We start from the raw sequence: 23,165 nt of genomic DNA on the forward strand, positions 1-23,165 counted from the left end.
ACGCAAGCGCTCTATCGCGCACATCTGTCAAATTCTCGCCGATGTCCTACTCCCTCAAGCACTTCTCGTAGTCCGACGAGAACAAATTGACCTGCTTCTTCACCTGATCCCAGTGCTTGCGGAGCTGCTCCCTATGGCGTTTGTAGGCTGCCGGTGGCTTGGCCTCGTTGTAGCGATCAGCGATGCGCTCCCAGTACGCTATTTGCTTTATGTTGTTGGTAAACACCGGGTCCTCTGAAATATCAATCCAACACCGGGTCAAGACGATGATTTCATCCGGGTTGTAGTTCGTCCTCCCTGGGGCGAACTCTGCATTCTTCTCCAGAGGCGGCAACTTCTGGGCCCTTTACCTGTTCCCCTTCTTCTTGGTGGCGGAGCCCGAGGCGGCGGGGTGGGGCGGGGGCGCGGGTGGGAGACGGCTCCATATCTGACAGCCTGTACGAATCCGTACTGAAATCGGGATCGTACTGGGTGTTGGAGTCAAATGACCGGTATTCATCAAGGTCTGTACCCGGCCACCGTACACCACCACTGAACATCGGACTATCCGGACTTGGGTAATCACCAGGATTCGTTTTATAGTGTATGGAAGAGTGAGAATGGAAGAGTGGAGTTGTGGTGTATATATATAATAAATTTTGAAGAATTAAAAAAATTAAAAAAAGGAAAACGCGTTGCATCGTTCGCGGTATCGTCTGTCTCGCCCGTAGTGGGGCGGACGATGCCTGGTCGAAGGCCAATCGTCCGCGGACGAAGCATAGGGCGCGGAGGATGGGTGTGCCATCGTCCGCATGGCTACAGTGGCGGACTATCGTCCGCCCCACTGTGGATGCCCTAAGGTAGTGTTCGGTTTCCTAGATAAAATAGTATCAAGATACAATCTAAAATAGAGTTGTGAGATTATTTTTTAGTCATAGGGGTTAGCTATAACTAATTATCTCATGATTATCCATCAAATATTGAGTTGTAGTATTAAATCTCATAAACCAAACACACTACATATTTAATTCTGGAATGCAATCTTACAAACCGAACCTCTTTAAAGAATGGGCCCAATCAAACTCAAACTCAAATATTTATTTATTGAATTATTTGAGTATATATTATTATCACTATGTTATCTACACTGGTAAAAAAAACGAATTAATTATCCTCATCAATCAAAGATCTTTTTTATTCACTAGTCTAAGGAGAATGTGCTTCGATTTAAAATTTGAGTAAACATAGATTAGAGAGAATTATGAGATTAATTAAGATATAGACCAACGATTAACGTATTCAAATTGCGGATGTTTTCAACTACTCCCAATAAAATAAACCACAGATCACATTGATCGACTATTAATTTTCAAGATATTTCAAATAAAGTTTATATTACAGTCACCACGGTGGGCTGTGTATGCACGAACCCATGAAGAAAATGCCTCCTTCGCTAATTTGTTTATCTTCGGCTGATAATAAACAAGAAAAGTCATGTTAGTATGGGCTCAATCACTGTGCATTGGGATTTATTGGGAAATAAAGCATGCAAATGAGAAAAGAATGGAGTATTTTACAAGTGGATAAATTACCAAATAAATCATTAAAGATGGTCAAATTGTGGCATGTGATACACTTTCCAAAATCTGAAAATTACATCACGAAAGATGAAAATTTCCCAATTATTCCACCAATCTATTTTTCAGCGAATTTAGAGATGATGTGGCGGTTGGTCGTGAGTGAATTACATGATTGTACACTAAATGAGACGTCCACGTATTCAAGGTCAACTGCCACATCATCTTTATTTCTCCAGAAAATAGACGGATGAATTGCGAAATTTTCATCTTTCTTATTTAATTTTCAGATTTTGAAAAGTATGACAGAATTTGACCATTGACCATCTTTCATGATTCATTTGGCAATTTGCCCTTCCATTCGTTTTGCACATGCATTATATATAGAGCCCAAATTTAGATACGCATAAAAAATCTACTGAATAAAAAGCATCATACCTCCATCGAAACAAAGGACTCTAATTAGGCTCTCTGCAAAGCAATCAACAACAGGTGCATCTCCATTGAAATAAACCTGCTGGCTGGCTGCTTCATATTGTAAACAGGAAAGCTATTCAGTAATTTTAGGAGGGGATACTCTGTCAGCGCCACGCTGTGTTTTTCGAGATCTTTCAAATAATCTATTAGGAAAAGTAAAGAATCCACTTTCTCGCCCAACCTTGCAGTTCTCCCAACCCTGCATTTGGGGCAGAGGGAGTACCAAGCAAAAGCTCATTATTACAATATCCTGTATAGTTTGGGTCAATTTCTGAAGCATGTAGGAATATATCTTAACCGGAATTAGGAAGAAACAGTTTACCTGTGAACATACTCAGTTGCCTCGCCTGGAGAATCGTATTGGATAATGCATCTGACTTTGGGGAAATCCTGGCCTCTAGCAGAAACATCTGTAGAGAACAGAAGAGCTGATTTATCTGTTTTGAATGCCTGAAATGTTGTTTTGCGATCCTCCTGATTCATGCTGCCATGCAGCCGCAACATTTTGCACCCCAAAAATTTCTGACTAGATTCTGTCTTTGTTTGTAAAGCGGTCCATTTAAATTCACTAAACAGAGAATAATGGAAATCTACAGCATCACAAGTTGAAAAAAACACCACAACCTACAGATAGAAAGTACAATTAAAGATGTGGCTACAGAAAAAATAAACACAGATTTCATGTACTAGCTTTTAAGAACATAAAAGTGCAGGAGGGAAGATCACTTCTACATACTAATAATAGAACTGATTAAATAAAACTAATTGCCTCAGCAAAAGGAAGGAGTACTACTTAAGTTAGCTTTTGTACAGAAGTACAAACTATGTTTTCCAGCAGTTCATAAAGAGGGAATGCTTGGTAAAGGTAAAATGTAAATAGTAAATGGAAAGATAATGATAGTGCTTAGAAAGCCTCTTTACCCCCAATAGATTGAGTGATGTGGCCAATCCATCCAAAATAAGATATGAAGACACTATAGCTGAAATTATTGATTGTCACGCCTAGCATAATTTGTATGCCTTTAAATTTCCCTCATCTCCAACCCACCAACCAAGCAACCAATAAGAAACAAACAATAAGGCTCAGTGCATATCTTACTCAGCTGGAGGATCTTAACTCCGGAGCATAGACGTACCTTTTGTGAAGCTCTTGTCTCAAATAGATGCTTTAATATGGAAAGGAGCACCACAAGCCGAGAACCGCATTGCACTGTCAAGAGATAGACTGTGAGAATCTAAGGATGGTAGATGGTAAGGTTGTTGATCAGGAATCCAAGAATTTGATCCATACCTTTAATGTACATCTGTACTAACTGAGTTGGCAGCTTGTATACCTCATTTGAAGTATCTAAGGCTTTCTGGATTCTTTTAGTATATCAACCCCATTTGATTCAAGAGAAACCTTACGAGTTCTACTTCCTGACATATTGTCATCTAGACCAATCATCACTGGATTTTCTAGACTAACATTCGCAAGATGATTTACTTTATCATTCAGTGTAGCCGATAAAAGCAAATTCTGCTTCTGAACTCCAGAATTCACAGCTGAGATATCCTTGCTGCCAGATTTAAGGTTTCCTGTGCCCAGACAACCAAGTATCTCTTCAATGTCTTTGCCATACCCTAACTCTAGAATCCTGCTAGGCTAAAAGCACATTAGATATTTAAGAATTATACAAAGCAAGTGTGTGAATACAAGACAATTCTGCAATACCTATCACCTTCATCAAATATTATCCAGCGAAGGTTTTTATGCACAAAAGATGAAGTACTCTTCAAGTGGTCCAAGAGACGTCCAGCAGTTGCAACAAGGATAGTTACACCTGGAAACAACTCAATTCAAAAAGCAGTAATGATTAGTTGCATAATCTTGACAAGTTTACTACTTACTTTTATGGTTCAGGACATGAGTACTCCAGATAAACTAACAAAATGACTCAGTATTTATATGAAGGATTGCTGGGAACAGCAATCAGGCAAGCAGGTTGCTTAGCAAAGCTTTGTGCTTTAAAACATACAGAGTAACAGAGTTCATCCCTAAACAAAGCCATTGTTGATGCAGAAATCTCTATCTTAAATCAGATGCAGGAAATACTTAGTATGTTGACACTTGACAACAAATATGCAACCAAATGCCAAACAGACTGAAAATCATCGACACAAAGTTCATATCAATATAAAAGTAAAACATTTTCTAACATAAAAACGCAATAAATATAGAAGTGTATACCTTTCCTTAACCTAGCTTTCTCCTTTCCCCGATTTTCCCCACCCATGATATAGCCAGGAACAATCCAATGAAAATGGTGTAGCAACCTCTGCAAAATCTCGTACACCTGCATGCATAATTCGCGCGTTGGTACAAGGACCAATGCTGATATTGAAGATGCTATTCGTCAGAACAACTTTTTAAAAATAGACATAAGAACTACATCTAAATGACAGACATGCATGTCAAAGCATATTAGAAGATACACCTTCCAAGAAGAGAAGATTGCAAGATAAATCCAAATCCCTTGATTGATACACAATTGATTACAACACTAATTGTATTTCCATAGTTAGACATAATTCATGCCTATATTACAAAGGCTGTAAATCATTCTGTATTCATTCGAAACATATCAAATAAACATATCAATCTTCTTCTTTCAATTCTCTTTCGCCATTATGCACGACCATAGGAATTCTACCTCTCTCGATCACCATCGTTAAGATGGTATCAGAGCAGGCTATCCCGGGATCGAGACTCAGAAAATTATCATCATAGTCTCGGTACCTTTCCCGACCTTTTAAGACCTGCAAACAAACAACCGACGAAATGTCAGACCATGGATCCGAAACCCCATCCAACAACAATCAACCAATAACCCTCTCAGCAGAGCAATTTGCTGAATTCTTGAGACTGAATGGGTCTCAAAAATCATCAAACCAGGAGCCTTCATCCCATCCAGAATCATTAGGCGAAGTGCACATCGCCACCAAGCTCGATGGGGATAACTATCCCCTATGGGCGAAATTGATGAGACGGGCCATCGGTGGGAAAGGGCTGTCCTCTCACATCTCTGGAGTTCCAGACCCACCACTACCGAGTGACCCGACATACAACCGATGGCAGCAGCGAGACGACTGCTGTTTCAATTGGATCATCGGAAATATTGACGCCAGCCTCGTAAATGAGGTATCCCAATACGCAACGGCTCACGACTTATGGGAGAGTCTGGCCACTATGTACGGGAGCGGTGCGGACCAGTTCCAGATCTCCGATCTACACAGGCAAGCTTACAGCCTGAAACAAGGAAATTTGTCATTAGAAAGCTTGTGGCAAAAACTCCAGGATCTATGGATCTCCATCGACACCCGAGATCCAAACCCCATGGATACACCATCTAGCATCGAAAAGTATAATCAACACATACAACGACACAGATTATACCAATTTGTGTGGGCATTGGATGACCGGTACGACAAGATTAAAAGAGAGATATTGAACATGGATCCGATACCAACCGCAAGGAAGGCTTATGGAATGGTCAGGCGCGAGTATGTCAACGAGAGACTGATGAACCCAACATCAAAGGACCCGGGAATCGAAGTCGGACTAGGCGTGTTCGACCGAAACCGAAACCCTAGCCCACAAAATCCGCCGCCTCCACCGCCTTCCAAAACCTACCGACGGGAAGAGGACAAGAGCAAAATGGTGTGCACCCACTGTGGGGGAAAGAAACACACGAAAGAATCGTGTTTCCATCTCCATGGGTTCCCGGAGTGGTGGGAGGAGATGAAAAAAGCTCGACAGAACAGAGGAGGCTCAAATCGGAACAACATCGGCGGGGGAAGTGGGAGAGCAGCAACAGCCGTAGTGGGAGGAGACCGAGTTGCCTTCACCGACTCTCCGGTGGGTAACGTCGGTCCACCATCCACAAACAACAGCGACGACGGAATACGGGCAAGCGGAGGAGGAAAAGCTGTAACATCGGCGTCTGTAGCGAGATCGTGGTCGGAAGGTATGATATTACCGATCACCCACGCCGTCGGCGGCGAGGAGAAGACGGCGGAGGTTCCCACAGGCGGTGAGGCGGCTAGGATTTCTACCCCAGCCGTGCACTCAAATACACCCCCCTCCTTCACTAAATCCCAAATCAACCCCACAAGTTCACCAAAATATGACTTAAACCCCGGCCATCAAACCCCTTCTCACAAAGCACCCCAGAAATCCATAAAATCCCGAAATCTACCCGAAACTTCTCCGAAATTACCAAATACACCCCAAACTTCTCCAGAATCCCGAAACTTCTCCAGAATTGCGAAATATACCCCATACTGCCAAAAACTCGCAATTTAGCCCCCATCCTTCTAAAGACATAGAAATACACCCCTCAATACCATGTAAAAATTCCTACGACACCCTAGCATGCGCCTCTACCTCCACATCAGGCCCAAAAGACCCTCATTGGATTTTTGACTGTGGGGCGACAGACACAATTTCCTATGAAGCCTCTGATTTCTTATCCATATCCGGTTCCAAAAAAAACCTATGTCCAAACCGCAAGTGGGGACCTAGCACAAATTCAAGGGGCAGGCACAATCAATATATCGCCCACTTTATGCCTTTCGAATTGTCTTTATGTTCCATCCATGTCACATAAGCTCCTGTCTATTAGTCACGTCACTAAGGAGCTTAATTGTAAACTACTAATGCAACCTCAATTTTGCATGTTGCAGGATATCAAGACGGGGACGATAGTTGGGCGTGGCACTGAGCGACACGGACTGTACTATGTGGACGAGATAGCCCAACAGAGTACTGCTATGATGCTCACTCACGGACCGACCGAAAGGCAGGCTTGGTTGTGGCACCGTCGGTTAGGACACCCATCTATGGGATATGTTCGTCTTCTTTTTCCACATTTAGTTACTTCTATGAAATCTTTCCAATGTGAAACTTGTGTGTTAGCTAAAAACCATAGACATTCCTTCAAGTTGAACAATACTCGAATGAAATCCCCTTTTGCTTTAATACATTCTGATGTGTGGGGTCCGGCTCCTACTACTGGGGGCCAAGGTTTTAGATATTTTGTGCTCTTTATTGATGATTACTCTCGCATGACATGGATCTATTTTTTGAAAAACAAGTCTGACGTTGTTGATAGGTTCATAGACTTCTATAATCTTATCCAAACTCAGTATAATCAAAACATCCTAATCCTTAGGTCCGACAATGGGGGGGGGGAATTCATCAATACTAGAATGCAAGACTTTTTTAGGACCAAGGGGTTAGTCCATCAAACATCATGTGCCTATACTCCAGAACAAAATGGGGTAGCGGAGAGAAAAAATACATACATTCTTGAAATTACACGTGCTCTCCTAATTGAGTCCAACATTCCGAAATCCTTCTGGCCCGAGGCTACGGCAACAGCAGTATACCTCATGAACCGGCTACCCACTGGCATCTTGAATTTCAAAACACCTCTAGACATTTTTTCAACCCACTTCGAAATCCCTTCAAACTTGTCTCTAGAACCTAAGGTGTTTGGTTGTTCAGTCTTCGTCCATATCCCAAAACACGAACGTTCCAAGTTCGACCCCTGTGCCCTTAAGTGTGTCTTTCTGGGCTATGGAAAAAATCAGAAAGGGTATAGGTGCTATGATCCAAAGACCCGTCGAATGCACACAACCATGAATTGTAATTTTGTTGAAGGGGAATATTTCTATAGCCAATCTAGCGGTCAGGGGGAGACTCAACCCACGGACGATAGTCCAAATTCAGACCTATTAAATTGGCTACCAATACCCAGAGTTAACCCAGGAAACCAGTCGGGGGGGAGTCACAACCAAACTCTGTCACGAACGTTGGTCCAACAGAGGAAGCTAGCAGCACCGCCGGGCCGTCACTTCCAGTAATACAGGACGCAGAGCAAATTGACATGAACCAACCATCAACCCCGTCTTCGATTCCTGAGGTAACTAATTCCAATAGTGAAAACGTGTCTTTGGTGAACATTGACCATGATAGGAACACTGGAGAAGAACGTGGAGATCCATACGAACTACCTCCAAGAAGTAATAGAGGAGTACCTTCTCGAAGATACTCCCCAGACTGGAAAGGGAGAAAGGCGAGATATGTAGTAACAAACCTTGTGGAAGGCCACATGACGGAAATAGCCCGAGCTTTCGAAACTGCCCTATATGAGGAAGAAGAAATACCACAAACATTCCAAGAGGCAGTGAAATACAAGCATTGGAGGGAAGCTATGAAGAAAGAAATAGACGCCCTCCTTAAGAATGGTACATGGGAGAAATGCACCTTACCTGAAGGAAAGAAGCCAGTTGGATGTCGGTGGATATTCACCATTAAACGAAGAGCAGATGGTTCGATCGAGAGATACAAGGCGAGACTTGTGGCGAAAGGATACACTCAAGTGTATGGAGTGGATTATGAGGAAACCTTCTCCCCAGTGGCCAAGTTGAACACTGTACGAACCTTACTGACTGTAGCAGCAAGCAAAGACTGGCCCCTACATCAGTTCGACGTAACAAATGCCTTCCTTCATGGCGAGTTAGAAGAAAACAAAGAGGTATACATGGATGTTCCCCCAGGTTTCTCTGAAGAGTTCAACATAGGAGAAGTCTGCAGACTAAGGAAAACACTATATGGACTAAAGCAATCTCCACGAATTTGGTTTGGGAGATTTTGTCAGGCGATGTTCAAACATGGATTCAAGCAAAGTCTTTCTGATCATACACTCTTCACAAAAAGGAGAGATGGAAAAATGACGTGTCTAATCATTTATGTTGACGACATGATCATCACTGGAGACGATACTGAAGAAATCCAAAGTCTAAAGGAAAACTTGTTCAAAGAGTTTGAAATGAAAGATCTAGGAGCACTAAAATACTTCTTAGGAATAGAAGTGTTAAGATCTAAGCACGGAATCTTCCTAAGGCAAAAGAAGTATGTCCTCGATCTACTGACAGAAACAGGTCTTCTCGAGTGTAAACCTGCAGAAATTCCAATGATCCCTAACCATGGATTGAAGATGGATGATGGAGCAGACCTTGCAGATAGAGAAAGGTACCAACGACTAGTGGGAAGACTGATCTATCTCTCGCACACAAGACCAGATATTACATATGCGGTTGGAGTAGTGAGTCAATTCATGCATCGACCACAAGTCAATCATATGGAAGCTGCATTAAGGATAGTGAGATACTTGAAGGGAACTATTGGCTTTGGAATATTCCTACAAAAGGGGAGTGACTTGGAAATCGATGGATACACCGATGCAGATTGGGCAAGTAATCTGGTGGACAGAAGATCAACAGGAGGGTACTTTACCTTCGTTGGGGGAAACCTAGTGACTTGGAGAAGTAAAAAACAGAAGGTTGTGGCCCTTTCCAGTGCTGAGGCCGAATTCCGAGGTATTAAAAGCGGATTGATGGAAATTCTATGGTTAAGAAGGCTGTTGACAGAACTTGGCTTTGCGCCAACACGGAAGAGTCGCTTGTTCTGTGACAACAAGGCGGCAATAAGCATCTCCGAGAATCCTGTGCAATATGACCGAACAAAACATGTGGAAGTTGATCGTCACTTCATCAAGGAAAATCTTGACGGAGGTATTATTGAGTTCCCATTTGTTCGTTCAGAAGAGCAGCTTGCAGATATATTGACAAAAGCAGTTCCCCCGAAGATCTTTAAAGAAATTTTGGGCAAGTTGAGTATCGGAAATACCGTTGCTCAACTTGAGGGGAGTGTCAAAGCATATTAGAAGATACACCTTCCAAGAAGAGAAGATTGCAAGATAAATCCAAATCCCTTGATTGATACACAATTGATTACAGCACTAATTGTATTTCCATAGTTAGACATAATTCATGCCTATATTACAAAGGCTGTAAATCATTCTGTATTCATTCGAAACATATCAAATAAACATATCAATCTTCTTCTTTCAATTCTCTTTCGCCATTATGCACGACCATAGGAATTCTACCTCTCTCGATCACCATCGTTAAGAATGCACACATACAAGGTCAAGCAAAACACTAAACAAAGACAAAGCTCAAACCCCAGGAAGTAAGAGCTTAACACTTAAATAATTAAATTATAGTATGACCTTGATTTTTTCACTTTCCTAATTCCAGTAAGTTAAAAACACACAAATAAAACTAGAACTCCATCGAATTGAACAAAAAATAAAATCATACCAAAGGTGCCATCTGCACGCTCAATTCTTTCATCATAACTCTGCAGCATGTGAATTATTGGAGCTAGATAAGCCACTGTTTTGCCAGTGCCGGTAGCAGCATTCACAAGCCTAATTTTCCCAAACAACGAATAGAAACATAACAATCAGGAGAACTTCAAAAATGAGACAAATACAAAATTACAAACTGAAAAACCTACACATGTCGGCCGGATAGCACGACGGGAATCTCCTGAGCTTGAACCAGCGTCGGCGCCTCGAATCCAAGCTTCTCTAATAACCATTAAAAGCATAAGAATTCAATCGTTTTAAGCAATTTGTTTAGTTAAAAAATGCAGAAACATAAATATTACCTTTGAGCTGGTCGCATAGCGCGGAGTGGAGGCCGAGGATGGAGAATGAACAGGAAGCAAACACCTCCGACGAATTCTTGCTTTCTGATGATATGGCGAATTTTTGATAGGAATAAATGCAAGTAATAAATGATCACAACACGGGAAATTACGTGCTTCGATTTACTGAGGTAAATCTACGTCCACGGGAAGAAGAGAGGGCAAATTTGTATTGCTTGGTCTCGTTTACAGATTACAATACTGATTTGCTATAAGATTCAGGATCTAGAGAGCTTAACCCTGGTCTATCTGATCTAAGTTCTATTTATACATTCGAACTAAGATCGTGGTTTGCAGCCCTGGTAGTGGGGTTGATAACTGCTTAATACCACTAAATAGATCGTGGGTGTAATGGAGGTCGTGGAGATCCTGCATGGGTCCACTATCTCCTTGTTCGGTCGAATACTGAGACCGAACTGCTGAACTTTGCCGATCAGCTTTTGCCGATCTGAGAGTTGAGCTCGATTGGTCGGCTTTTACCGAGCTATAGGCTGTGACCGGACTCTTTGGTTGTGCCGAACTGATATCAGCTTTTGCCGATCTGAGAGTTGAGCTCGATTGGTCGACTTTTACCGAGCTATAGGCTATGACCGAACTCTTTGGTTGTGCCGAACTGATACTCTTTCTTGGGTTTTGGGCTGATGGGCCGTCACTGCTATTGGGCTCGCAATTATTGTTTAGTTGTTTAGTCCGTATCCCATCACCACCCCCCCCGAAAAGCGAAGTGAATCACTTCGGCATTTTGGATAAGTGTAAGGGGGAGGCTGACGTCAGGGGACGTGCTCCGCACGTGTCTGCATTAAATGTGACAGCAAATCCGGCCAGAGAATCCGGAAAAAGTGGGATTTGAAACGGTGCGACGAATTTGAAATGCCTTTGCGAATCCGATAAATATTTCCTTTCTTCATCATTGGAAACACTTTTGCGATTATTTCTTCTGTATTCTCTCCCTTTTTCGAAAAATTTTCTTCCGCTTCTTCAAGACTTTCTTCAGACTTTCGACCATCAGAGAGTAAGAATCATGTCTTCTTCTTCTGAATCTGTTTCTGAATCAGGTAGCGGTAGGAAGGGGGGTAAGGGGTCTTCTGGCCGGAAGAAGTCCGGGGAGAAGACGGTAGAATATTTTCCGAGCATTTTGAGTAAGGATACTGTGATATCCTTACACGGAAAATATTTTCTACCTGGGCGTTTAGTGGTAATTCCCTACGACCTTCATAGGGCTGATTCGCCGCCGGAGGGTTACGCCACCGTTTACGAAGCCTGCTTGGAATGCGGGCTTCGTTTCCCTCTTCCCCCTGCCTTTGTAGAGCTTCTTGATTTTTTTCAACTCCCTTTAGGTCAAGTGACTCCGAATTCTTGGAGGCACTTATCGGCCTTTGCTGCCGAACTGCGTAGATTAGGAAAGGATTTGTCTCTGAGGGCAATCCTTAATTTCTTTCAGTTTAAGAGGAAGGGATCCTGGTTTTACTTGATCCCTTTACAGCTCTTTAGAGCCTTTTGTAAAACCAAATGGCCGAAATGGCAAAATCGTTTCTTTTTTTACAATAGGACAGCGGCTCCGGGCTTTCCCTGGAGAGGGCCGAAGTCCGTAATTCCTCATCCTCGGTTAGAACCGTTGAACGAGCTCGAGGGCGAGCTCAATAAGATTCCTATGATTAGGAAACAGTACTCGGAATCTGAGCTCGTCAAGGGTGACTTCGTGTTCGATATCTCGTCTTCGGACGAAGAGACTGAGGGTGAGGATTTCTTTTTTATGTTTTACTGCTTTAACGACGAAGACTAACCTTGTTTTCTTGCTTTTTGGCAGTGAACATGCTAAACAAGCTCGGTCGCAAATCCTCCGAATCTAATGAGCCGGAGAGACAGAAAGCCACCGGCTCGGCGTCTGATGCCGAGAAGAATCCGAAAAGGCAGAAGACCTCTTCTTCGGATCCAAAAAAGCCGGAGTCGACTTCGGCAAAGGGGAAGGGGAAGATTCAGAAACCCCCAAGAGCGCCGGAGAAAGACATTGTCTTGGCGGCCCCTTCGGAACATGTCTGTGAGCCTTTTGCATGGCCAACGGACTTTGTAGAGGTGAATTCTCTTCTTGATTTTCTGGCCTTGCTTTTTTCCTATATTTTTTGTGGCCCCTCTGTTGACTTTTTCCTTTTTCCATTTTCAGAGGAACAATATGCTCTCCAAGCTCGTCGCCGTTGAACTCTCCAAAGCGTCCAACGATTATGCTGAGATGCAGAGGAAGTTGAATGCTGCTCGTCACCAGGCCGAACAGGCTCGGGCAGACTTTGAGAAGGCAAGGGCCGCTAGGATCTCGGCTCAGGATGAAGCTCAGCGTGCCAAAAACCAGCTCATCATCCAGAGAGAGCAATCTAAACAGAGGGAGGCTGCCGCCGTGGTTGCTCAGGGGGAGGCTCTCCGTGTTTTCGCGGAGAAACTCTTTTTGAGCAATCAATTTTCGGCCTTTATCGGTGATCTGCTGAAATTGATGACCGATAACGCTGAGCAGGGACCCGAAGTCGTCCTGCCGCTGTATGGCCGAGAGATTTCAGCTCGTCTCCAGAGTCTGCCGCTCCTTGAGGAGCTTGCTTCTTCCTCGGTCCTGCTCTCTGCTGAAAGAGTCCGTAACTGCCGCGCTGACCGGGACGAGAACATGGAGGCCATCTTTGCCTCCTTGGGACCTGTTTCACCCGCTTCAATCTTTAACGAAGAGGGTGGGCAGGAAAACGAGGCCGGCAAGGAGACCGAGCAGACGGATCAGCAGGCCGGCGACGGGCATGCCGAGCAGGAGGTGCAGCAGATCGGCGATGGGGGCACCGAGCAGGCTGGAGGGAGTAGGGAGGCCGAGGCTGAAGCCGAAGTAGACAAGGAGAAGGAGGCTGAAACCCACAGAGGAGCCGGAGACGAAACTGGCGGAGTATGATTTCGTCTCCCTTCTCTTAGTTTAGTTTCTTTCTCTCCTTGTAAAATGGCCTTGAAGCCCTCCTTGTGTAAAAAATTTTTCTTGTGAATGAAAAAATTCTTCTTTCTACACTCGTGTCTTCTTTATAGCTTTTCGTAATCTCTTTTACTCCTGTTGTGGTTTACTGCCTGCTCGGTAAACTGAAATGCCGAACTGACATAGCTGCTTTGTATTCTTAACTCTAAGGAGCTGGAGGTACTTCACTGGAAGCGGCTATACTCTTCGGCTTTAAACGAAGCTGAGAAAAAAGCCATAGATGACCAGGTGAAGTATGACGAACTCTTGGCTCGGTTAGTGGAGCTGGAGTCCAACAATAAGGACTTAAAGTCCATAAAGAAAGATCTGGAGGCCGAGCTGAACACTGTCATCGCTGAGAGGACTGCATATGAGGATTTCATCTGCGGGCGCGGGGGAATGACCATATCTGAAGTTCAGAATCAAGTTGATGAACTGTGGGAGGAGCTTCATGTACTCCGGAAGAACAATGCGCTGGAGAGCTCGGCTTGCCAACAAGTTGTGAAGTCATTGCGGCGCTTGGCTTCTCGGTACGACATCATTCTTTCCCGGCGTCCCTCAATCGAGAGATTCCTTAGGCGTTTCCCGCCAACAGATGCTCACACTCCAACTCAAACCTCTAATCCACTTGCTCAAGATTCTACTCCAAACCAACAACGGACTCAGGATGAACCGGAAACGTCAAGACGAGAACGTACTCCAAGTCAGCAACGGACTCCGGAGCAACCGGAAATGTCAAGACGAGAACGCCCTGAAGTTCGTAGAGGAGTTGTGATTATGAGTGAGCAAGATCAGCGGATGCTTCGTGAAGAGACTCTTCGCCGCCGAGGTGCTAGAACTTCCCGGACTCAGGGAAGGGGCGGTAGGTCGATCAGAGCATCTCGTCGACCTACTTATTCTTCAACTGTTCGGAACACCCGAACTCAGCATCATGAGGATTTTTTGGATAGGTGGCTCAACTTTAGCAACCGTGGACAGTAGAATAGTCCTTTGTAATGGTGTAACGCCTTCTCGTAGGGCAGCGAAATTGTATGCCGAACAAGACTTAATAAATGAAATTTTTTCATTTCGCTTCTATCACTGCGTATTTACAGTTCAGCGATTTTTTATTTCATTTATTGTACTCGTCCGCGGTCTTATGAAGAAAACTCTTCTTTGGCCGGACTCGTCCTGAGTCTTATGAAGAAAACTCTTCTTTGACCGGACTCGTCTTCGGTCTTATGAAGAAAACTCTTCTTTGACCGGACTTAGTTTGTGTCCTTATTTGGCGAGTTTTATCGCTTGGATTGGACTTTCCCTTTGTGTCCTAATTTGGCGAGTTTTATCGCTTGGATTGGACTTTCCTTTTGTGTCCTAATTTGGCGAGTTTTATCGCTTGGATTGGACTTTCCCTTTGTGTCCTAATTTGGCGAGTTTTATCGCTTGGATTGGACTTTCCTTTTGTGTCCTAATTTGGCGAGTTTTATCGCTTGGATTGGACTTTCCCTGGTTGACCGAAGTGGTTTTCGGCTTATTGCAGTCCGTTTCAGACGAACTGCTTGTTTCTTAAGCTGAATTGTGGTCTTGTATCTTCCTTAGAAGCTTGGACTCACAATTGTCTTTAATACATGATCTAAAAAGGGGATCAGCATTTAAAGATCAATATACCTCAGTAATATTTATAAGAGACAAAACGCACATAGAGACTAAACGCACATAAAGACAAATAAAAAAGACGAAAAAGATTTTAAACTTTTATAAAACGACCAGCATAAAGGACAAATAGAAACATGAAAGCACATATCCCTAGGACCGAACTAGATACAAGACTGACCGGACCTTGTCTCTTACAAATGGAACTTCTTGAGGTTGGAAATATGCCATGTTCGGGGTACTTGTTCTCCTGACATGTGAGTCAATTTATAAGACCCTTTTCCCAGGACTTCTGACACCCGATACGGACCTTCCCATGTGGGTTCAAGTTTGCCCAGCTTTTCTGCTCGGCTTACTTCATTGTTTCTCAATACGAGATCTCCCACTTGAAACTGCAGCTTTTTCACCCTTTGGTTATAATACCGGGTTACTTGCTCCTTGTACTTGGCTGCTTTTATGCAGGCCAGTTCTCTTCTTTCTTCGGCAAGATCTAGTTCGGCTCTCAGTCCGTCATCATTCAGTTCTGTTGAGAAATTGAGTGTTCGGGGGCTGGGTATGCCGATCTCAACCGGAATTACGGCTTCAGTGCCGTACACTAGACTGTACGGAGTTTCACCGTTGGAGGTTTTTGGTGTAGTTCGGTAAGACCATAGGACTTGAGGAAGATTTTCTACCCATTGTCCTTTGGCTTGTTCTAACCGAGCTTTTAATCCTTTCACCAAAATACGGTTTGTTACTTCCGTTTGTCCGTTTGCTTGTGGGTGAGAGACCGAAGTGAACCGCTGTTGAATATTCAACTCTTGGCACCAATTCTTGAATGTCTTGTCGGTGAACTGAGTCCCATTATCCGAAATGAGGATATGGGGTATGCCAAATCGGCAAACTATGTTCTTCCAAACAAAATCCAATGCCTTCGAGCTCGTTATCGTAGCTAATGGTTCAGCCTCCACCCACTTTGTGAAGTAGTCCACGGCAACGATCAAGAATTTCATTTGCCGAGGAGCTTGTGGTAGTGGTCCCACTATGTCTATGCCCCATTGCATAAAAGGCCGAGGGCTTTGCATAGCACATAGATCGGTCTGCGGCATCCTTGGGATATTTGCATGGATTTGACACTTCGTACATTTCTTAACGAGCTGTACTGCTTCTTGTACCAAAGTTGGCCAATAATATCCCTATCTCAGAACTTTTTTAGCTAAAGCTCTGGCTCCGATGTGGCTGCCGCACGATCCTTCATGAACTTCTCTAAGGATGTAGTCCGTCTCTTCTGGTCCTACACATCGCAATAACGGTTGAAGGTAGGACTTTCTATATAGGACTCCTTCATGAAGTTCATACCGAAGTGCTCGGCATGTGATTTTCCGAGCTTCTCTCTTATCCTCGGGCAGTTGTCCTTGATCCAGATACTGCAAGATCGGCGTCATCCAGTTCGGCGAACTGGTTACTGAAAGTACCTCAGCATCATCAATGCTTCTGTGCGGTAATTCCTCCACTTTTGAGCTCGGATATGAGGCTAACTTGCTTAAAGTATCTGCTCGGCCATTTTCCGCTCTGGGAATGCGGATTATCCGAAAATAAGAGAAACTTCGGCTAATGCTTTGCGCTTTGTCCAAGTATTTTTTCATCCTTTCATCTCGGGCTTCACTTGTACCCAACATGTGATTCACTATGACTTGTGAATCACAATGGATTTTGAGAGATTTGATAAATAGACTTTGCGCTAACCGAAGTCCGGCAAGAAGGGCTTCGTATTCGGCTTCGTTATTAGTGGTTGGGAATAAGAACCGAAGTGAATAAGTTACCTCGTGTCCGTCGGGAGCGATAAGTAGAATACCAGCTCCACTTCCCGTCTTATTCGAAGCTCCATCTACGAATCCAATCCAACAGTCCGGCGGCTCTACTTCGGGTTCCTGGGGCTGTGTTGGTTCATCATTGGTAGGGCTTTTCTGTTCGGCAATAATAGGGATTGCTTGATCGAACTTTGCCTCTACCAGAAAATCTGCCAAGGCTTGTCCCTTGATGGCTTTCCGAGGTAGATATTCTATTGAATGTTCTCCCAACTCTATGGCCCACTTGGCAATTCTGCCTGATGCTTCAGGCTTAGTCAAAACTTGCCGAAGTGGAAGATCGGTTAAGACGCATACCTTGTGAGCATAGAAATATGGCCGCAGTCTCCTTGCTGCATTTACTAATGCCAGAGCAATTTTTTCCAGAGGTTGATACCTTGTTTCGGGACCTCTTAATGCTCGGCTTGTAAAGTAGATAGGACGCTGCTTTAGGCCTTCTTCTCGTACAAGTACCGCGCTAATGGTTTGATCTGATGCCGCTAAATATAAGAATATCACTTCGGCATCTGTTGGAGCAGAGAGAATAGGGAGTTCGGCTAAATAACTTTTGAGTTCGTCAAAAGCCTTTTTCTGTTCGGCTCCCCACTCAAACTTTGGTGCCTTCTTCAAAACATTGAAGAACGGCAGTTGCTTTTCGGCTGCTTGGGAAAGGAATCTATTCAGTGCGGCTAGACATCCAGTTAGCCTTTGCACATCATGTATGGACTTCGGCATTGCCATGTTCTGAACAACTTGAACCTTTAGGGGATTTGCCTTGAGTCCGTCCTTTGAAACCCAACAACCCAGAAACTTTCCCGAATCTACCAAAAAGGTACATTTTTGGGGATTGAGTTTGAGGTTGGCTTTTTTGAGCACGTCGAGAGTTGATTTGAGATTGTCTTCGTAATCCGAAGTGCTTCTACTTTTAACAACTATGTCGTCAACATAGACTTCAACCTCTTTTCCGATCAGGTGCCGAAATAGCTTGTCTACCATCCTTTGATATGTGGCTCCGGCATTCTTTAAACCGAATGGCATCTTTTTATAAGCAAAAATGCCGAAGTCAGTAATGAAAGCCGTTTTTGAAGCATCATTCTCATCCATTAAAACTTGGTGGTATCCTTTATACAAATCAAGAAAACAGAAAATTTCGAAGCCTATCAAAGCTTCTACTTTTTTATCTATGTTCGGAAGGGGGTAGCAATCTTTAGGACAGTGCTTATTTAGATCGGTAAAATCTATGCACATCCGCCATCCTTCTTTTTTCTTGATCATCACAGGATTGGCCACCCAAGAAGGATATTTTACTTCAAATAATACATCCGCTTTCAGTAATTGGCGGACTTCGTCATGGATGACTTGATTTCTTTCTGCCGCAAAGAGTCTTTGCTTCTGTTTTATAGGCCGGACTGAGGGATCAATATTTAACCGATGTGTAATTACCTCGGAAGACACTCCGGTCATGTCCAACGGAGACCACGCAAAGACATCTTTGTACTCTTTGAGGAGCTGGATGGTCTTTTCCCGGAGCAGAGGTGTTCCCGCGAAACCGATCTTGACCGTTCTGGATGGATCATCTTCGTATAACTGAACTGTCATCGAGTTCGGCTCCGGTGTGACTTCAGTCATTTCTCCTGCCTCTGACTCCGGCTGCTGTGATTGCTATGCTTGATGGTGCCGATCTGATTGCTCGGCACTTTTAAGCGCAATCTGCAAACATTCTTTTGCTCTCTTTTGATCACCTCGGATGACTGCAATCCCTCCTTTAGTGGGGATCTTGATTGTGAGGTGATAAGTAGAGCAAATGGCCCGAACTGTGTTGAGCCAGTCTCTTCCCAGGATGATGTTATACGGGGACCGAGCTTTTACCACAAAAAACTCGATCATCGTACTGGAGCTAGTAGGCGCTCTTCCCACCGTAATCGGAAGGCTGATAGTACCTTCAGGGCGGGTGTCTTCCTGGGCGAAACTTTTCAGAGGAAGTGGGGCCGGACTGAGCCGAGCTGGATCCACTTCCAGTTTATCAAAACATTCTTTAAAAAGAATGCTAACCGACGCTCCTGTATCCACAAACACTCTGTGGATCAGTTTGTTTGCCACTCCGGCCTGAATGACAATCGCGTCTTGATGAGGAGAAATGGCCGGGACGGGATCTGCATCTGAAAACGTGATTACTTCCTCCTTCTTCAGCCTTTTATGCATAGGCTCCTCTCGATTGACTCCTCTGCGTTCTGCTTTTAGAGACGACTTAGTCTTCCCGGCTGGGAGAGCGTCAATAGTCTGGATTACTCCGTCATATTGCGGCTCGTCATCGTCTTCGGGATCCTGTTGCCTTTTAGGATCCTGAGGAGCGCAGTTCGCACCTCTCTGTTTCTTATTCTTCTTCGGCAGCTTGCTTTGGTATTTTTTTAACGTCCCTGCTTTCACAAGAACATCAATACCTGCTGCCAAATTTCGGCACTCCTCGGTATCGTGACCGTGGTCTTGATGGTAGGAGCAGTACGTATCCTGACTTCGGCGCGTGGCTGATTTCGTCATCCGCTTTGGTTTTTCGAACATATCAGAATGCAGTTCGAAAATTTCCGCTCTCGACTTGTTCAATGGTACGAACTGAGCGGGCGGTTTCTCAAGATCGAGACGTGCTCCCAATCTGCCTTGTACCGGTGCCCTTTGAATTCTTTCAAAAGGAGTTCGGCGAGGAAGCCCCTGATCGCTATGATCGGGCTTCTTTTTGTGTCCTCTGGATGAGCTGTCTAAAGACCGTTTTCGACGGTCTGCCTCATCGGCACGAGAAAACTGGTCCGCAATGTCCCACATCTCTTGAGCTGTTTGCGGACTGCACTCAACGAGCTTTCTGTAGAGAGCTCCGGGCAGAATTCCATTTTGGAATGCCGAAATGACAAGTAGATCATTGAGATCATCTACTTGTAGGCATTCCTTGTGGAATCTCGTCATGAAGTCGCTAATTTTTTCATCGCGACCTTGACGTATAGAAAGCAGCTGAGCCGAAGTGATTCGGGCTTCCGCTTTCTGGAAGAATCTCCTGTCAAACCACCTTCTTGCGTTCCCGATAAGCAGCTCGGGAAACAGCTTACACATGTGAACCTCATTGAGACCTTGGTTCGCCATATTATACTGATAGCGTCCCAGGAAATCATGAGGATCCACTAACCCGTCATAAGTCATTGACGGAGTTCGGTAATTCTGTGGCAATGGAGTTCTGGTGATATCATCCGAGAATGGAGTCTTCAGCGCTCCATACATAGCGAATCCGACATCTCTCCGGTATGGTGGAGATGGAGTTCTCCTGTGATTTCGGTAACAAGGAGGAGAAGGAACATGTCGGTGGTGAGGATTCTTTCTCCTGGAAGGTGCGACACTACTGCGGTAGTGACTTTCATGTCTGGAGGGGGAGGGAGAATCCGCTGTTTTCTTCTCCGGCTTCTGGCTCTTTTGCAGGAATGTTAGGAACTCATCCTGCTTCTCAGCCAAGAACAACTTGACAGCCTCATTCAAAGCGAGCTGCTGGGGAGGCTCGGTGCGATGACTTTTTGAGTGGTTTGTTCCTTCACCGTGAGAACTGGAGGCAGATTTCTCCCGAGGCTGTTTTCCAGACCTATGGACTGGACTAGCTTCCTCACCTTCATCACGGACGGAAGTATGGGTATTATGTGATCTGGTAAGCATTTTTTTTTTTTGGTAGAAAAGGATCAAAAACTCGCTTTTATCACAGTTTTGGTTCTCTGTTTCCCACAGACGGCGCCAGTGATGATGTGGCGAATTTTTGATGGGAATAAATGCAAGTAATAAATGATCACAACACGGGAAATTACGTGGTTCGATTTACTGAGGTAAATCTACGTCCACGGGAAGAAGAGAGGGCAAATTTGTATTGCTTGGTCTCGCTTACAGATTACAATACTGATTTGCTATAAGATTCAGGATCTAGAGAGCTTAACCCTGGTCTATCTGATCTAAGTTCTATTTATACATTCGAACTAAGATCGTGGTTTGCAGCCCTGGTAGTGGGGTTGATAACTGCTTAATACCACTAAATAGATCGTGGGTGTAATGGAGGTCGTGGAGATCCTGCATGGGTCCACTATCTCCTTGTTCGGTCGAATACTGAGACCGAACTGCTGAACTTTGCCGATCAGCTTTTGCCGATCTGAGAGTTGAGCTCGATTGGTCGGCTTTTACCGAGCTATAGGCTGTGACCGGACTCTTTGGTTGTGCCGAACTGATATCAGCTTTTGCCGATCTGAGAGTTGAGCTCGATTGGTCGACTTTTACCGAGCTATAGGCTATGACCGAACTCTTTGGTTGTGCCGAACTGATACTCTTTCTTGGGTTTTGGGCTGATGGGCCGTCACTGCTATTGGGCTCGCAATTATTGTTTAGTTGTTTAGTCCGTATCCCATCACTTTCTAATTTAGCCTTTTTACCAGTAATTTGGCATCGAGCTCCATTTTTCGAACTGAAATAGTAGTGGTGAGGAGGCGTAGAATCAATTAACTGCAGAAAAAAATATTTCTTCTAAGCTTAGTTCTAATGAGCCAAGTAGAAATGTGGACAAGTTTAGTACATTAATGGGCTGGGCCGAGTTAGCCGGAAGCAATAATTCGTGGAATTTTTGTGAAAATATAAATGTTTGAACAGATATAAGAGTGTGGATAAATTTATGAGTAATGGCCAAAATTGGTCCTGAACATATGATCATTTTACGTTTTTGGTCCTAAACATTATCTTTTGGATTTTTTGGTCCTAAACATATGAAAATTTGATCATTTGGTCCTGGACTAACTGTTCCGTTAAAAACTAACGGTCAACGTAAAATGACCATATGTTCAAGACCAATTTTGACATTTACTTTTAAATCCTAACGGATTAGTTTGAAGTAATGTATGTATTTTGGCATTTATGTGGAGTGGAATAATGATGTAAAAGCTTTATTTGACATCAATAGATTTAGTAATGTTTGAATTTCTTGGTAGTAAGATATGTATTTTGAATGTGGAGTGAAGTAATGTATGGATTTTTTAACGTAATAGTTAGTCTAGGACCAAAATGATCAAATTTTCATATATTCAGGACCAAAAAATCCAAAGATAATGTTTAGGACCAAAAACATAAAATGACGATATGTTCAAGATCAATTTTGGCATTTACTCTAAATTTATTGGTGTTGATGAGATTTACATTTGAATTGTATATATTGTCATTCTATTTTCTAATAATCACTCTCTCCCCAAATCGTGAATTATATTAATTTATTCGAAAGTGTCGAGTACTTTTTTAAATATAAGCATAAATTTTTTGAAATATGCATATGCGTGGTGGAATATTTATTTCCAAATTAATAAGTTTTGTTTTCTATATTTAAATTATTATTATCATCCATATTTGTTATTATTAAACCTCAATAACTAATTTACAATTAAAAAGTAAAGCAATTAATTTATGTGCTTTGCACGAGTGTAACGCTAGTCTATTTAAAGGCAAAAAGATAGAGAAAATGCATCAATCAATTTAGTGAATCCTTGCAATTTTTTGTCTTTGGTCGTCAATTTTGACAACCTAATAAGTTCGCAGTTTGCAGTGTGTGTGTTATGTTCCTTCTCGACTGGTTGACAGACCACTCAACTTGTAAACTTCGTAATTTTGACTGACATCTTTTAAGCCATTTTTACTATCAAAACTCATCTTATTCATTAACCAACCAATTGATATGAATATAATGAAATTGGTATAATTTTATTAATAGGAGAGTGAAATTATAGCAGGAGGGTATTTATGTCAAATTGGTTATCAAAATTTGATCTGTTTTAAAATGGATACTAAAATCTTGATTTGTTTTAAAATGGATATTATCTTCTATCTTTTGTTAACTACAAATAAATTAATATAATTACAAATATATTTATGAAAATTATTAATTACAATTTCAAATATATTAAAATCTAACTAAATATATAAAACAAAACAAATAATACTAAATGTGCATCAAACGAATGTGGTACTCACAGATTCTGCTCACACGGGATATGGAGTATATCATTTCTCATAAAATATATACATAAGTTATGAAGGGCCATAACTAT

The 23,165-nt window shown here is 43.1% G+C and overlaps 1 pseudogene; it reads right to left on the bottom strand.

Moving 5' to 3' along the window:
- Nucleotides 1-1,309: 1,309 nt before the first annotated feature.
- Nucleotides 1,310-22,767, bottom strand: LOC121745671 (annotated as a pseudogene).
- Nucleotides 22,768-23,165: the final 398 nt, after the last annotated feature.

The sequence above is a fragment of the Salvia splendens genome, chromosome 8 (genome assembly GCF_004379255.2).
Source record: "Salvia splendens isolate huo1 chromosome 8, SspV2, whole genome shotgun sequence".
In the NCBI taxonomy this organism is placed as follows: domain Eukaryota; kingdom Viridiplantae; phylum Streptophyta; class Magnoliopsida; order Lamiales; family Lamiaceae; genus Salvia; species Salvia splendens.